Source organism: Hylobates moloch, unplaced genomic scaffold (genome assembly GCF_009828535.3).
Source record: "Hylobates moloch isolate HMO894 unplaced genomic scaffold, HMol_V3 SCAFFOLD_18, whole genome shotgun sequence".
NCBI classification, from domain to species: Eukaryota; Metazoa; Chordata; class Mammalia; order Primates; family Hylobatidae; genus Hylobates; species Hylobates moloch.
This window is the reverse complement of record NW_026652293.1, coordinates 57836718-57857452: the sequence shown is the minus strand read 5'-3', so window position 1 is coordinate 57857452 and position 20735 is coordinate 57836718. Positions and strand designations below refer to the sequence as shown.

The following is a 20735-nucleotide window of genomic DNA, read 5'->3' as shown; positions in this document are numbered from 1 at the left end:
GGATTTGGTGCCGTGTGTCCCAGCCACCTCAGCCATGACTAAAAGGGGCCAAGGTACAGCTCAGGCTGTTGCTTCAGAGGGTGGAAGCCCTAAGACTTGGCAGCTTCCACATGGTGTTGAGCCTACGGGTGCACAGAAGTCAAGAACTGAGATTTGGGAACCTCCACCTAGATTTCAGAAGATGTATGGACACACCTGGATACCCAGACAGAAATTTGCAGCAGGGACAAGGCCCTCATAGAGAACCACTGTTAGGGCAGTGCGGAAGGGAAATGTGGGGTCGAAGCCCCCACACAGAGTCCCTACTGGGGCACCACCTAGTGAAGTTGTGAGAAGGGGGCCACTGTCCTCCAGACCCCTGAATGGTAGGTCCACTGACAGCTTGCACCATGTGCCTGGAAAAGCCACAGACACAATGCCAGCCCGTGAAAGCAGCCAGGAGGGAGGCTGAACCCTGCAAAGCCACAGGGGTGGAGCTGCCCAAGACCATAGGAACCCACCTCTTGCATCAGTGTGACCTGCATGTGAGACATGGAGTCAAAGGAGATCATTTTGGAGCTTTAAGATTTGACCGCCCTGCTGGATTTCAGACTTGCATGGGGCCTGTAGCCCCTCTGTTTTGGCCAATGTCTCCTGTTTGGAATGGCTATATTTATCCAATGCCTGTACCCCCATTGTATCTAGGAACTAAATTGCTTTTAATTTTACAGCCTCATAGGTGGAAGGGACTTGCCTTGTCTTAGATGAGACTTGGGACTGTGGACTTTTGAGTTAATGCTGAAATGAGTTAAGACTTTGGGGGACTGCCGGGCACAGTGGCTCACGCCTGTAATCCCAGCACTTTGGGAGGCTGAGGAGGGCAGATCACTTGAGGTTGGGAGTTCGAGACCAGCCTGACCAACATGGAGAAACTCCGTCTCTACTAAAAAATATAAAATTAGCCGGATGTGGTGACACATGCCTCTAATCCCAACTACTTGGGAGGCTGAGGCAGGAGAATCACTTGAACCTGGGAGGCAGACGTTGCAGTGAGCCGAGATCGCGCCATTGCAATCCAGCTTGGGCAACAAGAGTGAAACTCTGTCCCCCACAAAAAAAAGACTTTGGGGGACTGCTGGGAAGGCATTATTGGTTTGGGAATCTCAACTTGAATTCCCACATGTTGTAGGAGGGATCCAGTGGGAAGTAATTGAATCATGCGGGCAGGTCTTTCCCATGCCGTCTTGTCATAGTAAGTCTCACAAGATCTGATGGTTATTATAAGGGCGAGTTTTTCTGCACAAGCTCTTTTTTGCCTGCTGCCATCCACATAAGATGTGACTTGCTGCTGCTCCTTGCCTTCTGCCATGATTGTGAAGCCTCCCCAGCCATGTGGAACTTTAAGTGCAATAAACCTCTTTCTTTTATAAATTGCCCAGTCTCAGGTATGTCTTTATCAGCAGCATGAAAACAGACTAAAACACTGATGAACATCCACAAACATCAAGACTATCCAGGACCTCAGCAAACGAACTAAATAGGTAGGGTACAGGGACCAATCCCAGAGAGACAGAGGTATGTGACCTTTCAGACAGAATTCAAAATATCTGTTTAGAGAAAACTCAAAGAAATTTAAGATAATACAGAAAATGTATTCAGAATCCCATCAGATAAATTTAACAAAAATTGAAATAATTAAAAATAATCAAGCAGAAATTATGGAGTTAAAAATTGCAATGATCTACTGAAGAATGCATCATAATCTCTTAATAGAAGAACTGATCAAGCAGAGGAAAGAATCAGTAAGCTTGAGAAGAAGCTATCTGAGAATACACAGAGGAGACAAAATAAAAAAGAATGAAGCATGCCTACAAGATCTAGAAAATAACCTCAAAAGGGCAAATCTAAGAGTTATTGGCCTTAAAGAGAAGGTAGAAAAAGAGATGGGGGTAGAATGTTTATTCAAGGTGATAATAACAGAGAACTTCCAAAACCTAGAGAATGATAACAATATTCAAGTACAAAAAGGTTGTAGAAAACTAAGCATATTTAACCCAAAGAAGACTACATCAAGGCATTTAATAATCAAACTCCCAAAAGTCAAGGAAAAAGAAAGGATTCTAAAAGCAGCCAGAGAAAAGAAACAAATAACATACAATGGCAATATGTCTGGCAGCAGACTTTTCAGTGGAAACCTTACAGGCCAGGAGAGAGTGGTATGACATATTTAAAGTGCTAAAGGGAAAAACTTTTACTCTAAAATAATATATCTGGAAAAAAAAAATCCTTCAAACATGAAGGAGAAATAAAGACTTTCCCAGACAAACAAAAGCTAAGGGATTTCATCAATACCAGACCCTTCCTACAAGAAATGCTAAAGGGAGTTCTGCAGTCTGAAAGGAAAAGACGTTAATGAGCAATAAGAAATTATCTGAAGGTACAAAACTCTCTGGTAACAGTAAGCACACAGACAAACACAGAATGTCATAACACTGTAATTGTGGTATGTAAACTACTCATATCTTAAGTAGAAAGATGAAAAGATGAACTGATCGACAAAAATAACTAAAACAACTTTCATGACATAGTATAATAAAATATAAACAAACAACAAAAAGTTAAAATGCAGGAAGACAAAGTTAAAGTGTACAGTTTTTATTAATTTGGGGGGGTTTTGTTCATTTGTTTTTTGCTTATTTGTTTGTTTATGCAGGCAGCATTGTCATCAGTTTAAAATAATGGGTTTGTGGGCATTTCAGTTACTCCATCTAAACTATAGGACTGGATTTGGGGTTCTCCAATATAAGCAGGCAGAAGAATCTCCTAAAGAATTTGTTTGAAATTTAGAATTCAATTTAGGAGATTAAGATGGTGGATACGAGGAAAGACTAGCTTGCACGTCCCACTCAGATGGACAGAACAGCATGTGGAGACTCACATCATGAACTTTTGCTCCAAGAACTACCATAGGAACGTACCAAGAAAGCCGAAAGAATCCACAGACCCTTTGAAGGAACTTCATCACCCCTGCAGGCTCCCTGAGATGCCAAAAAACTGTGAGTCCTCTTGCTTTCCCAGTGGGGTGGCTCATGGGGAGGCTGCTTGCTTTCTCAGTGGGGCAAGTTCTCAGCCCTGGTCACCAGCTGCCTAGAAATAAACTTGGTGCTGTTGCAGGGGCATGGTGGGAATAAGATCAGCTTTAGGACTGCGGGCTGCTTGGGAGCAGGGTGAGGCCTGTAACTGCCGGCTTTCCCCAGTTCCCTGGCAACTTGTACCTCACCTCTCAATACTAACATTGAATGTAAATGTCCTAAACACTCCACTTAAAAGACACAGAATGTTCTTTTTGCTTAGGATAGCTTTGGCTATTCTGGGTCTTTTGTGGTTTCATATAAATTTTAGGATTTTTTTTTTCTATTTCTGTGAAGAATATCATTGGTATTTTGATAGGGATTGCATTGACTCTGTAGATGGCTTTGGGTGGTATGGACATTTTAATAATATTGATTCTTCCAGTCCATGAACATGGACTATCTTACCAGTTTTTGGTGTCTTCAGTTTCTCGCATCAGTGTTTTATAGTTTTCATTGTAGAAATCTTTCACTTATTTGGTTAAATCCTAAGTATTTAACCCATTTCCTATTTATACAAAAAAAGTACAGCTCGCTGCCAGTGCTCATTTCTCAGGGCAAATGGGTAGTGGGTTAAATTTATTTGTAGCTATTGTAAATGGTATTACTTTCTTGATTTCTTTTTCAGATTGTTCACTGTTGGCATACAGAAATGCTACTGATTTTTGTATGATGATTTTGTATCCTGAAACTTTACTAAATTTGTTTACCAGTTCTGATAGTTTTCTTTTTCTTTTTTTTTTTTTTTTTTTTTGAGACAGAGTCTCGCTCTGTCACCCAGGCTGGAGTGCAGTGGTGCAATCTCGGCTCACTGCAAGCTCCGCCTCCCAGGTTCACGCCATTCTCCTGCCTCAGCCTCTCCGAGTAGCTGGGACTACAGGCGCCCGCCACCACGCCCGGCTAATTTTTTTTTTTTTGTATTTTTTAGTAGAGTCGGGGTTTCACCGTGGTCTCGATCTCCTGACCTCGTGACCCGCCCACCTCGGCCTCCCAAAGTGCTCAGATTACAAGCGTGAGCCACTGCGCCCAGCCTCTGATAGTTTTCTTAGTGGAGTTTTTAGGTTTTTCTGAATATAAGATCACATTATCTGCAAACAAGGCTAATTTGACTTCCTCCTTCAATTCTGATGTCCTTTATTTCTTTCTCTTGTCTGTTTGCTCCAGTTAGGACTTGAATAACAGTGGTGAAAGTGGGCATCCTTGTCTCTTCCAGATATTTGAGGAAATGCTTTCAGTTTTCTCCTTTCAGTATGATATTAGCTGTGGGTCTGTCCTATATGGCTTTTATTGTGTTGAGGTATGTTCCTTTAATGCCCACTTTTTTGGAGGATTTTTATCATGAAGGGATGTTGAATTTTTTCAAATGCTTTTTCAGCATCAACTTAAATGATCGTATAGTTTTTGTCCTTCATTCTGTTGATATGATGTGACACACTGATTGATTTGCATATGTTGAAATATCCTTGCATCCCTGGGATAAATCCCACTTGGTAATGATGAATGCTTTTTTTAATATGTTGTTGAATTTGGTTTTCTACCATTTTGTTGAGGATTTTTGCATCAATGTTCATGAGGGATATTGGCCTGTAGTTTTCTTTTATTGATGAGGCTTTGTCTAGTTTACTGGTAATACTGGCCTCATGGTGCATCGTTTACAAGTATTAGGTTTACAAGTATTTCCTCTTCCTCTATTTTTTGGAATCATTTGGGTAGGGTTGGTATTATCAGTTTAAAAATATTTGGTAAAATTCAGCAGTGAAGCCATCAGGTTCCAGGCTTTTCTTTGCTGACAACATTTTTATTATGGCTTCAATCTCAGGTTTTGGATTTCTTCATGGTTCAGTCTTGGTAGGTTGTATGTGTCTAGGAATTTATCTGTTTCTTCTAGACTTTCCAATTTATTAGCATATAATTGCTCATAGCCACTAACCATCCTTTGAATTTGGCAGTATTAGTTGTAATGTCTCCCTTGTCATCTCTGATTTTCTTTTTTTTTTTTTTTTGAGATGGAGTCTCGCTCTGTCACCCAGGCTGGAGTGCAGTGGTGCAATCTCGGCACACTGCAAGCTCCGCCTCCTGAGTTCACATCATTCTCCTGCCTCAGCCTCCCAAGTAGCTGGGACTACAGGCGCCTGCTGCCACAACCGGCTTTTTTTTTTTTTTTTTTTCTATTTTTTAGTAGAGACGGGGTTTCACCGTGTTAGCCAGGATGGTCTCGATCTCCTGACCTTGTGATCCACCCGCCTTGGCCTCCCAAAGTGCTGGGATTACAGGCATGAGCCACTGCACCCGGCCTCTGATTTTCTTTATTTGGGCCTTCTTTCTTTTTTTTCTTGGGCTGGATAAAGGTTTGTCAATTTTATCTTTTCAGAAAACCAACTTTTTGTTTCATTGATCTTTTGTATTGTTTTCTTCATTTCAGTCGCATTTATTTCTGCTCTGATCTTTATTATTTCTTTTCTTCTACTTATTTTGGGTTTGGTTTGCTCTTGCTTTTCTAGTTCTTTAAGATACATCATTATATTGTTTATTTGAAGTTTTTCTTCTTTCTTGATGTAGGCACTGATACCCATAAACTTCCCTCTTTTGATGTATGCCATAGTTTTTGGTATGTTGTGTTTCCACTATCATTTGTTTCAAGAAAACTTTTTCTTGAAAAAAGTGTTTTGTTTTTTTTTTTTGAGATGGAGTTTTGCTCTTGTTGCCCAGGCTGTAATGCAATGGCACAATCTCAGCTCACCGCAACCACTGCCTCCCGCGTTCAAGTGATTCTTCTGCCTCAGCCTCCCAAGTAGCTGGGACTACAGGCATGCGCCACTATGCCCAGCTAATTTTGTATTTTTAGTAGAGACAGGGTTACTCCACGTTGGTCAGGCTGGTCTTGAACTTCTGACCTCACATGATCCGCCCACCTCAACCTCCCAAAGTTCTGGGATTACAGGCATGAGCCACTGTGCCTGGCCAAAACTTTCATTTTTTTATCTCTTCATTGACCCACTGGTCATTTAGGAGCATACTGTGTAATTTCCCTGTGTTTGTATAATTTCCAGAATTCCTCCTGTTATTGGTTTTTAGTTTTATTTTATTGTGGTCAGAGAAGATATTTGATATTATTTCCATTTTTTGAATGTTTTAAGACTTCTTTTGTGCCCTCACATAGGGTCTTTCCTTGAGAATGATCCATGTGCTAAGGAAATGAATGTGTGTTCTGCAGCTGTTGGATGAAACGTTCTGTAAATATCTATTAGGTCCATTTGGTCTATAGTGCAGATTAAATCCAACGTTTCTTTGTTGGTTTTCTGTCTAGGAGATGTGCCCAATGCTGAAAGTGGGGTGTTGAAGTTTCCAGCTATTATTGTCTTTCTCTCTCTCTCTTTAGCTCTAATAATATTTCCTTTACATACCTGTGTGCTCTCATGTTGGATGCATATATATTTATAATTGTTATATCCTCATGCTGAACTGACCTCTTTTTCATTATAAAATGACCTTCTTTGTCGCTTTTTATAGTTTTTGTATTGAAACGTATTTTGTGTGATACAAGTATAGCTACTCTTGCTCTTTTTAGCTTCCCATTTGCAGAGAAGTGGTGAAGTATATTTCTTTTAGGCATCAGATCACTGGGTCTTGTTTTTTTTTTTTGTAGTGTTTTGTTTTGTTTTTAATCAGTTCAGCCACTCTATGCCTTTTGATTGTTGAGTGTAGTCCACTACCAATTACTTATTAGTATTGATAAGTAAGGACTTATTCCTGTCATTTTGTTGTTTCCTGGTTGTTTTATGGTCTTCTCTTATTTCCTTCCTTCCTGTCTTCCTTTTAGTGAAGGTGATGATTTTCTTGTGGTATGTTTTAATTTCTTGCTTTTTATTTTTTGTGTATCCATTGTAGGTTTTTAAATTTGAGGTTACCATGAGGCTTGCAAATAATATCTTGCAAACCCATTACTTTATTTTTTTTTAAAGTACAAACTAAGGCTTTTTCTTCAATTATCTCTATCATCCAGAGTAAAAGGAAATAAGTCACCTGCAACTGATGCCGAACCCTTCTGCCAATGAGAGATAAGCAGCTCTGGGTAATTTCACATAGCCCAGCAAAGACAGTTTCCTTGAATTCTTATGAAAAATTGGCCCTAAAATCTATCAGGATGACTTATTCATGAGAATCATCTGAGATACCCATTACAAATATAGTTGTCCAGAATCTTAGGTGGTTGTGGGAGAGGAAAGCTCCTGTAATTCTGAATTTTGTGGTTTTTTTATTTTTAATTTTTTTATTTCAATAGGATTTTTGGGGAACAGATGGTGTCTGGTTACAGGAATAAGTTCTTTAGTGGTGATTTCTGAGATTTTGGTGCACTCATCACCCTAGCAGTGTACACTGTGCCCAACGTGTAGTCTTTTATCCCTCACCATCCTCAATCCTTTTCCCCAGGTCCCCAAAGTCCAATGTATCATTCTTATGCCTTTGCGTCCTGATAGCTTAGCTCCCATATATTAGTAAGAACATGCAATGTTTGGTTTTCCATTCCTGAGTTACTTCACTTAGAATAATAATTTCCAATTCCATCCAGGTTGCTGCGAATGCCATTATTTCGCTCCTTTTTATGGCTGAGTAGTATTCCATGGTGTATACATATATACCATGTTTTCTTTATCCACTCATTGATTGATGGACATTTGGGCTGGTTCCATATTTTTGCAATTGTGAATTATGCTGCTATAAACATGCATGTGCAAGTATCTTTTTTATATAATGACTTCTATCATCATATAGAAAATGTGATATCACTTCATTTTAAATGGTTTTTATGCAAAAGACAGGCAATAACAAATGCTGGTGAGGATGTAGAGAAAAGGGAATCCTTATATACTGCTGGTGGGAATGTAAATTAGTACAACCACTATGAAGAACAATTTGGAGGCTCCTCAAAAAAACAAAAATAGAGCTATCATATGATCCAGACATCCCATTGCTAGGGAAATACCCCGCCTCCCAAAAAAAGGAAATTAGTATATAGAAGAGATATCTGCACTTCCATGTTTACTGCAGCACTATTAACAATAGCCAAGATTTGGAAGCAACCTAAGTGTCTATGAACAAATGAATGGATAGAGAAAATGTGGTACATTTACACAATGGAGTACTATTCAGCTATAAAAAAAGAATGAGAGGCTGGACATGGTGGCTCACGCCTGTAATCCCAGCACTTTGGGAGGCCGAGGCCGGTAGATCACAAGGTCAGGAGTTCAAGACCAGCCTGGCCAAGATGGTGAAAGCCCGTCTCTACTAAAAATACAAAAAAATTAGCCGGGCATGGTGGCAGGTACCTGTAGTCCCAGCTACTCAGGAGGCTGAGGCAGAGAACTGCTTGAATCCAGGAGGCGTAGGTTGCAGTGAGCCGAGATCGCGCCACTGCACTCCAGCCTGGGCGACAGAGCGAGACTCCATCTCAAAAAAAAAAAAAAAAAAAAAAAAAGAGAATGAGATTCTGTCATTTGCAACAACATGAATGGAACTGGAGGTAGTTATGTTAAGGAAATAAGCTAGGCACTGAAAGACAAACTTTGCATATTCTTACTTATTTGTAGGAGCTAAAAATTAAAACAACTGAACTCATGGAGATAGAGCATAGAATGATGGTTACCAGAAGCTGGGAAGGGTAGTGGGGGAGTGGGGAGGAAGAAGGGATGGTTAATGGGTACAAAAAAATAGAATGAATGAATAAGACCTAGTATTTCTGCCAGGCACAATCCCAGCACCTTGGGAGGCCAAGGTGGGCAGATCACTTGACATCAGGAGTTCTGGTCTCGAACTCCTGACCCTGTCTCTACTAAAAATGTAAAAAATGAGCTGGATGTGGTGGCATGTGCCTGTAGTCCCAGCTACCCGGGAGGCTGAGGCAGGAGAATCACTCGAACCTGGCTTGCAGTGAGCTGAGATTGTGCCACTGCACTCCAGCCTGGGCAACAGAACGAGATTCCATCTAAAAAAAAAAAGACCTAGTATTTGCTAGCACAACGAGGTACTATAGTAAAAAATAATTTAATTGTACACTTTTAAATAATTAAAAGAGTACAACTAGATTGTAACACAAACGATAAATTCTTGAGGTTATGGATATCTCATTTATCCTGATGTGATTATTACATATTGTATGTCTGTATCAAAGTAGCTCGTGTACACCATAAATATACATACCTACTATGTACCCCCAAAAAAGAAACAATGCAGGCAAGAAGACAACAGAACAACATCTTTAAAGAACTGAAAGAGATGGCCAGGCATGGTGGCTTGTGCCTGTAAGCCCGGCGCTTTGGGAGACCGAAGTGGGAGTATCACTTGAGCCCAGGAGTTCAATGGGGCAGATCCCATTTTTACAAATAAACAAAAAACAGTAACAACTGAAAGAGGGCTGGGTGTGGTGGCTCACACCTGTAATCCCAACACTTTGAAAGGCCAAGGCAGAAGGGTCACTTGAGGCCAGGAGCTGAAGACCAGCCTGGGCCAGACAAGGAGACCCTTGTTTCTACAAAAAAAAGTTTTACAGAATTAGCTGGGCCTGGTGGCACACACATGTAGCCCTAGGTACTTGAGAGGATGAGGCAGGAGAACCACTTGAGTCCAAGAAGGCTGCAGTGAGCTATGATCGTGCCACTGCACTCCATTCTGGGTGACAGAGCGAAACACCACCTCTTAAAAAAAAAAAAAAGGCCGGGCGCAGTGGCTCACGCCTGTAATCCCAACACTTTGGGAGGCCGAGGCAGGCAGATCACAAGGTCAGGAGATCGAGACTATCCTGGCTAACACGGTGAAACCCCATCTCTACTACAAATACAAAAAATTAGCCAAAATACAAAAAATTAGCCGGGCATGGTGGCGGGTGCCTGTAATCCCAGCTACTCAGGAAGCTGAGGCAGGAACATGGCATGAACCCGGGAAGCGGAGCTTGCAGTGAGCCGAGATCACACCACTGAACTCCAACCTGGGCGAAAAACTGAGACTCTGTCTCCAAAAAAAAAAAAAAATGAAGAAGAACTGAAAGAAAGAACTGTGCCAAGTTTAAATTATACACCCAGTTTTTTAAAAACCATATTTCAAAAATGAAAATAAAGATGTTTTCAGATTTTTTAAAAATCTGGCAGAATTCATCACTACCAGACTTTCAAAAATATTAAAGGAAGGCCTGAAAGTAGAAGGAAAATTATACCACATAGAAATATTGATGTAACCAAAGGAATGAAGAGTGTCAGAAATGGTTACCACACAGGTAAAATATGTAAGATGTTTTTCCTATTATTTATGTCTCTTTAAGAGATAATTGAGTCCTCAACAAAATATTAATAAATTAAATTCAGCAATATCAAAAAAGAATTAGCCAAGAACGATGGCACATGCCTGTGGTCCCAGTTACTTGGGAGGCTGAGGTGGAGGGATTGCTTGAGCCTGAAGTTTGAGATTACAATTAGCTATGATTTGTACCACTGCACTCCAGCCTGGGTGACAGAGCAAGACTCTGTCGCTATAAAATAAATAAATAATAAAAAATTCTTTAAAATTATACATCATAACCAAGTTGGACTTAATTACAGGTATGCAAGGCCAGTTCAATATTTGAAAATCAATCAGTATAACCCATCATATCAACAGGCTAAAGAAGAAAAATCAGGCTGGGCAGAGTGGTTCACACCTGTAATCCCAGCAGTTTGGGAGGCCAAGGTGGAAGGATCATTTGAGTCCAGGAGTTCAAGACCAGCCTGGGCAATATAGCAAAACCTTGTCTCTACAAAAAAAATTAAAAATTAGCTGGGCATGGTGGCATGCACCTGAAGCTCCAGCTTCTCAAGAGGCTGAGGTGGGAGGATCAGTTGAGCCCAGAAAGTAAAGGCTGCAGTGAGCCATGATTGCACCACTAAACTCCAGCCTGGGTGACAGAGCAAGACCCTGTCTAAAAAATAAAATAAAATAAAAAAGAAGAAAAGTCATATGACTGTATTAATTGATATAGAAAAAGCATTTTACAAAATCCAGTCCCCATTCACATGCACCAAAAAAAAAAAAAAAAAAAGTTTCACAAACTAGGATTAGAGAGGAACTGACTCAACTTGATAGAGAGCATCTACCAAAAAATTACAGGTAACAGCATAATTAGTGGTGAAAGACTGAAAGACTGAATGCTTTCCCCCTAATATCAGGAACATGGCATCACCATTCTTTCTTTCTTTTTTTTTTTGAGACAGGGTCTCACTCTGTCACCCAGGCTGGAGTGCAGTGGCAGTGGCATGATCATAGTTCACTGAAGACTTTAACTCCTGGCCTCAAGTGATGCTCCCACCTTCTCCTCCCACAGACGTACTCTCATCATTCTTATTCAACACAGTACTGAAAGTTCTAACCTAAGCAATAAATCAAGAAAAACAATAAATGCAGACAGATTTGAAAGAAAGAAATAAAATTGTCCCTATTTGCAGATAACAATTATCTACACAGAAAATCCTAATAAATCTATTTTTAACTGCAATTTTAAAAATGAATAAGGAAGGTCACTGGACACAAAATCAACACACAAAAATCAACAAACATGCAGAAACCAAAGCTGAAAACACAATACCATTTACAATTGCCACAAAGCAAATGAAATACTTAGGTATAGATCTAACAAAACATGTATAAGAGCTGTATGCTGAAAATTACAAAATGTTGATGAAAGAAATCACAGAAGACCTAAATAAATAGAAAGAAATACTGTGTTTATGACTTAGAAAACTCAACACTAAAAACATCAATTCTTCCCAAATTGATTTACATAATTCCTATCCAAATTCCAGCAAGGCTTTTTATAGATATAAATAACTTACTCTAAAATTTATATGGAAAGGTAAAGGACCTAAAATAGTTAAGACGATTTTGAAAAAGAAGAATATGATAAGAAGAATCATTCTACCCAATGTTAAGGCTTACTAAATAACTTCAGTAATCAAGACAGTAGGGTACTGGTGGAAGAATAAATATGTAGATCAATGAAATATAATAGAGGAAACAGAATAGAATCACAAAAGAATGTACAACTGATATTTTTAAAGAAAAAAGGTACAAACATGATTTAATAGAGGAAGGAGAGCCCTTTCAACAATTGGTGGGAAAAAAAAAGTCTGTAAGCCAAGAAAAAAAAAGAAGAGCCTCATACCTTTTACAAAAATTAACTTAAAATGAATCATTGATTTAAATATACCATGTAAAACTATGAAACTTTTGGAAAAAAAAAAAAAAAAGAGGAACTCTTCAAAACCTATGGCTGGGAGAACAGTACTGCAACTTGGTATCGAAACTATGATCCCAGCCAGGCACAGTGGCTCACGCCTGTAATCCCAGCAATATGGGAGGCCAAGGTGAGCGGATCACCTGAGGTCAGGAGTTTGAGACCAGCCTGGCCAATATGGTGAAGCCCTGTCTCTACTAAAAATTTAAAAATTAGCCAGGCATGGTGGCACCTGCCTGTAATCCCAGCTACTCAGGAGGCTGAGGCAGGAGAATTGCTTGAACCCCAGGAGGCAGAGGTTGCAGTGAGCTGAGATCGCACTATTGCACTCCAGCCTGGGCAACGAGAGCAAAACAAAACAAAAACAAACAAACAAACAAAAAACTATGATCCAGGAAAACTTGATAAATTGGACCTCTTAAGAATTAGAAAATTTTGCTCTGTGAAAGATCCTATTAAGAGAATGAAAAGGGCCAGGCATAGTGGCTCACGCCTGTATTCACAGCACTTTGGGAGACAGAGGTGGGCAGAAGGCTTGAGTCTAGCAGTTCAAGATCAGCCTCGGCAACATTTCCAGCAGTTCAAGAAATGTCTCAACAAAAAATAGAAAAAATTAGCCGGGTATGGTGGCACACACCTGTAGTCCCAGCCACGTGGGAGGCTGGGGTGGGAGGATCACTTGAGCCCAGGAGGTCGAGGCTTCAATGAGCCATGATCACACCACTGCACTCCAGCATGGGTAACAGAGTGAGACCCTGTCTCAAGAGAATGAAAAGATAAATTACAGACTGGGAGAAAATATTTGCAAGCCAAATATCCAACAAAGGATTTAGTATCTAGAATATAAAGAATTTCCAAAACTCAACAGTAGAAAAGCAAACAATATAATCAGCAAGTGTACTAAAAACATTTCACTGAGGAGTAGATACAGGTAACAAGCTAATAAAAAGATGTTCAAGGCCGGGCACGGTGGCTCACGCCTGTAATCCCAGCACTTTGGGAGGCCAAGGCGGGTGGATCACAAGGTCAGGAGATCGAGACCATCCTGGCTAACACGGTGAAACCCTGTCAATACTAAAAATACAAAAAATTAGCCAGGCGTGGTGGCGGGCGCCTGTGGTCCCAGCTACTCAGGAGGCTGAGGCAGGAGAATGGCGTGAACTCGGAAGGCGGAGTTTGCAGTGAGCCGAGATTGTGCCACTGCACTCCAGCCTGGGCAACAGAGCGAGACTCTGTCTCAAAAAAAAAAAAAAAAAAAAGTTCAACCTCGGTGATTAGGGCAATCTAAATTAAAACCACAATGCAGTATCACTACATGCCTATCAGAGTGATAAAATAAAAAATGTCAAATTCTGGCAAGGATATGGGAAAAACTGGATCACTCTTACGTGGCTGGCAGGAATGTAGAATGGGATAGCTACTCTGGAAAATATTTTGGCATTTTCTTTTAAAACTAAAAGTGCACTTACCATACAACCCAGCAATTGCACCCTTGGACATTTATCCCAGGCAAATGAAAACCTATATGCACTCTGTAATCTATACATGAGTGTTGATAACCACTCTATTTGTAATAGCCAAGAACTGGATACCACCCAAATGTCCTTCAATGTATAAATGGTTGAAGAAACTGTAGTACATCCATACCACAGATACTACTCTGCAACATAAAGGAAAAAACTACTGATGGAATTAGGCCTTGGCTGGTTCTCAAGGGAATTATGCTGATTGATTTTTTTAAAAAGCTACACACTGTATGACACTACATAAGTGATTCCATTTATGTAATGTATTTGAATAACAATATTAAAAGATGGAGAACAGACGAGTGGCTGCTGGGGTTATGGACTGGGGAGAAAGAAGGTAGACTTGACTATAAAGGTATCAGGGAGGCTTATGGTGATGAAATGGGTCTGTATCTTGATTGTGGTGGCAATTACACAAAGCTACACATATGATAAAACTGCATAGAACTACACACACACACACAAATGAGTGCATGTGTAACTGGTAAAATCTGACTAAACCCTGTGGATTGTACCAATGCCAATTTCTGGGTTTTTGTTTTTCGTTTTTTGTGTTTTTTTGAGACGGAGTTTCATTCTCATCACCCAGGCTGGAGTGCAATGGCAAGATCTCGGCTCACTGCAACCTCTGCCTCCCAGGCTCAAGCAATTCTCCTGCCTCAGCCTCCCGAGTAGCTGAGATTACAGGCGCCCACCAGCATGCGCGGCTAATTTTTGTATTTTTAGTGGAGATGCGGTTTCACCATGTTGGCCAGGCTGGTCTCAAACTCCTGACATCAGGTGATCCGCCCGCCTCAGCCTCCCAAAGTGCTGTGGTTACAGGCGTGAGCCACGGCACCCGCCCAATTTCCTGGTTTTGATATGGTGTGTAGTTATGCAAAATGTCAGCATTGAGGGAGGAGGGGTGAAGGATGCACAGGACTTTTCTATACATTTATTTGCAACATCCTGTTTATAATTATTTCAAAATAAAACATCTAAAAAAGAAAACTGGCTGTTCAAGCAAAAATAATAATATAGACTGTGGTTTATAACATGGTGTAAGTAAAACATATGACAACAACAGCATAAAAGCTAGGAGGAGGGAAACAAAGGTAGACTCCTGTAAACTTATATTATGTGTGAAGTGATACAATATGACTTGAAGGTAGACTGTGATGAGTTAAAGATAATTCTAACCAGCCAGGCACGGTGGGTCACGCCTGTAATCCTAGCACTTTGGGAGGCTGAGGAGGGCGGATGACCTGAGGTCGGGAGTTCGAGACCAGCCTGACCAACATGGAGAAACCCCGTTTCTACTAAAAATACAAAATCAGCCAGGTGTGGTGGCGCATGCCTGTAATCCCGGCTACTTGGGAGGCTGAGGCAAGAGAATCGCTTGAATCCAGGAGGTGGAGGTTGTGGTGAGCCAATATCGTGCCATTGCACTCCAGCCTGGGCAACAAGAGCAAAACTATGTCTCAAAAAAATATATATATATAATTCTAACCATCTTGGCTGGGTGCCTCGGCTTACACCTCTAATCTCAGCACTTTAGGTGGCTAAAGTGGAAGGGTCGCTCAAGTCCAGGAGTTTCAGACCAGCCTGGGCAACATGGTGAGACTGTTTCTACAAAAAATCAAAAAATTAACTGGGCCTAGTGGTACACAACTGTGGGCCCAGCTACACGGGAGGCTGAGGTGAGAGTATCACTTGAGCCCAAGAATTAATGACTGCAGTGAGCTGTGGTCACACCACTGCACTTCAGCCTGGGCAATAGAGCAAGACCCTGTCTCTAAATAAAATAAAATAAAATAAAATAAAATAAAATAAAATAAAATAAAATAAAATAAAAATAAAATCTTTAAAAAAAAAGAAGAATAAAGCTGGAAGACTTATGCTACCTGACTTCAAGATTTATATAAAAGCTACAGGAATCAAAACAGTGTGGTTTGGTATAAATAAGGAAAATAGATAAATGGAACAGAATATGGAAACCAGAAATAGATCCATACATAAATGGAGAACTAATTTTTTACAAAGGTGCCAAGGCAATCCAATGGAGAAAAGATAGTTTTTTCAAGAAATAGTTCTGGAACAATTGGATATCCACATGCAAAAAAGAAAGAAATGAACTTTGATCCATAACTCACACCATACATAAAAATTAGCTTAAAACCAGGCACGGAAAAGTATTACCTATTCAAAGGCCGGGTGCGGTGGCTCAAGCCTGTAATCCCAGCACTTTGGGAGGCCGAGGCGGGTGGATCACGAGGTCAGGAGATCGAGACCATCCTGGCTAACACGGTGAAACCCCGTCTCTACTAAAAAATACAAAAAAATTAGCCGGGCGTGTTGGTGGGCGCCTGTGGTCCCAGCTACTCGGGAGGCTGAGGCAGGAGAATGGCGTGAATCCAGGAGGTGGAGGTTGCGGTGAGCCGAGATCGCGCCACCGCACTCCAGCCTGGGGGACAGAGAAAGACTCCGTCTCAAAAAAAAAAAAAAAAAAAAGTATTACCTATTCAAAAATTAAACTAACTAGCTGGGTGCAGTAGCACATGCCTGTAGTCCCAGCTACCTGGGAGGCTGAGGCAGGAGGATCCCTTGAGCCTAGGAGTTTAAGAATAGCCTGGGCAGCATAGAGAGCCCCCATCTCAAAAAAAAAAAAAAAAAAATCAATTCAAAATAGAGCATTGACCTAAATGAATAACCTAAAACTATAAAACTTCTAGAAGAAAACACTGGAGAAAAATTTCGTGGCCTTGGGGCAAAGATTGCTTAGACATGACACCAAGAGCATAACCCATAAAAAATAAATATAAAGTGAACTCCATCAAAATTTAAAGGTTAAGCTCTTCAAAAGATACTCCAAAAAGAATGAAGACAATCCAGGTCGGGCATGGTGGCTCACACCTGTAATCCCAGCACTTTGGGAGGCTGAGGCAGGAGGATCACAAGATCAGGAGTTCGAGACAAGCCTGGCCAATATGGTAAAACCCAGTCTCTACTAAAAACACAAAAATTAGCCAGGTGTGGTGGCACGTGCCTGTAGTCCCAGCTACTCGGGAGGCTGAGGCAGGAGAATGGCTTGAACCCAGGAGGCAGAGGTTGCAGTAAACCGAGATCGTGCCACTGCACTCCAGCCTGGGTGACAGAGCCAGACTCCCTCTCAAAAAAAAAAAAAAAAAAATGAAGACAATTCATAAGCTGGGAGAAAAATCATCATTAAGCACACATCTGATAAAAGACTTATATTCAGGCCAGGCAGGGTGGCTCACACCTGTAATCCCAGCACTTTGGGAGGCTGAGGCGGGTGGATCACCTGAGGTTAGGAGTTCGAGACCAGCCTAACCAACATGGAGAAATCTCGTTTCTATTAAAAAATACAAAATTAGCCGGGCATGGTGGCGCATGCCTAACCCCAGCTACTCAGGAGGCTAAGGCAAAAGAATCGCTTGAACCTGGGAGGCGGAGGTTGCTGTGAGCCGAGACCGTGCCATTGCACTCCAGCTTGGGCAATAAGAGTGAAACTCCATCTCAAAAAAAAAAAGACTTGTATTCATGCTAATAACTCTAAAAATTAATAATGAGAAAACAACACAATTTTTAAATGGCCAAAGGATTTTTAACAAAACATTTTAACAAAAGACTGACCATCCCAAGAGTCAGCAAGGATATGAAGACACCGGACTCTCACACATCATTGGGAATGGAAAACGGTACAAGCACTTCGTAAAACATTTTGGTAGCTTCTTAAAAAGTTAAACAGGCCAGGCACGGTGCCTCGCGCCTGTAATCCCAACACTTTGGGAGGCTGAGGCGGGTGGATCACGAAACCCCGTCTCTACTAAAAATACAAAAATTAGCTGGGTGTGGTGGCACACACCTGTAGTCCCAGCTACTCGGGAGGCTGAGGCAGGAGAATTGCTTGAACCCTGGAGGTGGAGGTTGCAGTGAGCCGAGATTACGCCACTGCACTCCAGCCTGGTGATTGAGCGAGATGCTGTCTCAAAAAAAACAAAAGTTAAACATATTTTGGAAACCAAGGCAGGAATATCACTTGAGCCTAGGTGTTTTGAGACCAGCCCATGTCTACAATAAAAATACAAAAAATTAGCCAGGTGTGGTGGTGCGTGCCTGCAGTCCCAGCTACTCAAGAGGCTGAGGTTGGAGGATCGCCTGAGCCTGGGAGGTCGAGGCTCCAGTGAGCCGTGATCACACCACCACACTTCAGCCAGGTGACGGAATGAGACCCTATCTAAAGAAAAAAAAAAATTGGGTCCAGGCCCAGTGGTTCACACCCGTAATCCCAGCATTTTGGGAGGCCAAGGCGGGCAGATTGCTTGAGGGCAGGACTTCGAGACCAGCCTGGCCAACATGGCAAAACCCCATCTCTACTAAAAATACAAAAATTAGCCAGGCGTGGTGGTGGGCGCCTGCAATCCCAGCTACTCAGGAGGCTGAGACAGGAGAGTCGCTTGAGCATGGGAGGCAGAGGTTGCGGTGACCCAAGATGGGGCCACCGCACTCCAATCTGGGTGACAGGGCGAGATTGTCTCAAAAAACAAAAAAAAAATTTAAACATAACAGGATTTTTAGGGCAGTGAAACTACTCTGTACAACACCACGATGGTGGATACATGTCATCATTAAAGGTTTGTCCAAACCCATAGAATGTACAACACCATGTGAACCCTACAATAGGGTTAGAGTGAACCAACCCTATTGTAAACTATGGACCAAGTGATAGTGATGTCAATGTAGGTTCATTGATGGTAACAAATACACCAGTGGTGCAGATGGTGATAATGGGGGAGGGTTTACATGGAGCAGGGCAGGGTGTATATGAGAACACCCTGTAATTTCAGCTCAATTTTGCTGTGAACCTACAACAGCTCTAAAAAGTAAACTCTATTTTTTTTAAAAAAGGAAAGAAGTACTGATAAATGCTACAACGTGGATGAACATTGAAAACACCGTGCTAAGTGAAAGAAGCCAGTCACAAAAAGCCATATACTGTATGACTCCATTTATATATGTCCAGAATAAGTAAATATATAGAAAAAGAAAGTACATCATTAGTGGCCTACAACTGAGGCATATGGAGGAGAGAATGGGAAACGACTGCTAATTGATATGGGTTTTCTTTTGGGGTGAAATATTCTAAACTTAGATTATGGTGTTGGGTGTACATCTTTGTTAATCTACTAAAAACCAATGAATTGTGTACACTTTAAATGGGTGAATTTTGTAGTATGTTAAAATCTTAATAAAGATGTTTTAAAACTGTTTAAATCACTATGGTAACTGAAAAAAAGAAATCATTTATGTAAGGTATATGCATGTGAGGAAGAGATATATACTCAGAAGTAAATACATATGTCCACAGATTCAATAAATTCCTTTAAGTTATGATCTTAAATCAGAGGTAAGCAAAGGGAAGCAAGTGTGCCTTGTGTGCTGATACTATTCTATAGAATACTGGTGTGCTTATCTCCCCTTAAAGAAAGGGGAGTAAAAGTCATACTGGCTATAAACTCACATTGTTTAAAATGTATAATGAATCAAAAATATGTTTAATAAATAAAAATATGTTTAATAACATCCTTTGTTTAAAATATACAATGGAGGCCGGGCACAGTGGCTCATGCCTGTAATCCAAGCACTTTTGGAGGCCAAGGTGGGTGGGTCACTTGAGGTCACGTGTTCGAGACCAGCTTGGCCAACATGGCAAAACCCCGTCTTTACTAAAAATACAAAAATTAGCTGGGTGTGGTGGTGGGCTGTAGTCCCAGCTACTCGGGAAGCCAAGGCACAAGAATTTCTTGAACCCAGGAGGTGGAGGTTGTAGTGAGCTGAGATTGCCCCACTGCACTCCAGCCTGGGTGACAGAGTGAGACTCCATCTCACAAAAAAATTAAATTAAATTAAATTAAATATACAATGAATTAAGGGTAAAGTCGTAATAAAAATAACTGGCTGGATGCAGTGGCTCTCGCCTGTAATCCCAGCTACTCACAGCTACTCAGGAGGCTGAGGTGGGAGGATTGTTTGTGCCCAGGAGTTTAAGGCCATAGTGAGCCACAGTCACGCAACTGCACTCCAGCCTGGGTGACCAAATGAGACCACATATCTAAAAAAAAACCCAAAAAACCTACCACATGATCCAGCATTCTACTCCTGGATATATACCCAAGAATAACACAAAGGCACATACACAAATGTTCAGAGTAGCTTTATTTTAATAGCCAAATATTGGAAGTGATCCAAATGTCCATCAACAGGTGAACGGATTAAACAAACTGTACAGATGTGGTATATCCATATAATGGAATGTTATTCATCAATAAAAAGAAAAGAATTGACACACGCAACAAGACACATGAATCTAAAAAATAATTATGCTGAGTGAAAGAAGACAGACAAAACAAGAGCACGTACTCTATGATTCCATTTATATAAAACTTAAGAAAATGCAAACGAATCTGCAGGGACAGAAAGCAGTTCAGTGGCTGCCAGGGGAAGGGTTTTCTCAGGGGGAAGAGGCCTGAGAAACTTTTGTAGGTGATGGATATGATCCCCCTGTTGATTGTGGTGACAGTTTCACAGATGTAAACATATGGCAAAACTTATCAAATTATCCACTTTAAATATAAGCAGTGTATTATATATCAATTATACCTCATTGTGGCTGTTTTAAAAAGATGACTCCAAGCTTAAGAAAGATAAACCAGGAGGGGTGGATCATGCCTGTAATCCTAGCACCCTGGGAGGCCGAGGTGGGTGGATCACTTGAGCAACCTGGTCTTAAACTCAAGCTCAGGAGTTCGAGAGCAGCCTGGGCAATATGACAAAACCCTGTCT

At 41.0% G+C, this 20735-nt stretch overlaps 1 protein-coding gene across 1 annotated transcript in view; it reads right to left on the bottom strand.

The window, feature by feature from the left end:
- LOC131381885 (uncharacterized) overlaps window positions 1-20735 on the bottom strand; it is an 84685-nt gene that overhangs the window by 39479 nt on the left and 24471 nt on the right. The window lies entirely within an intron of this gene.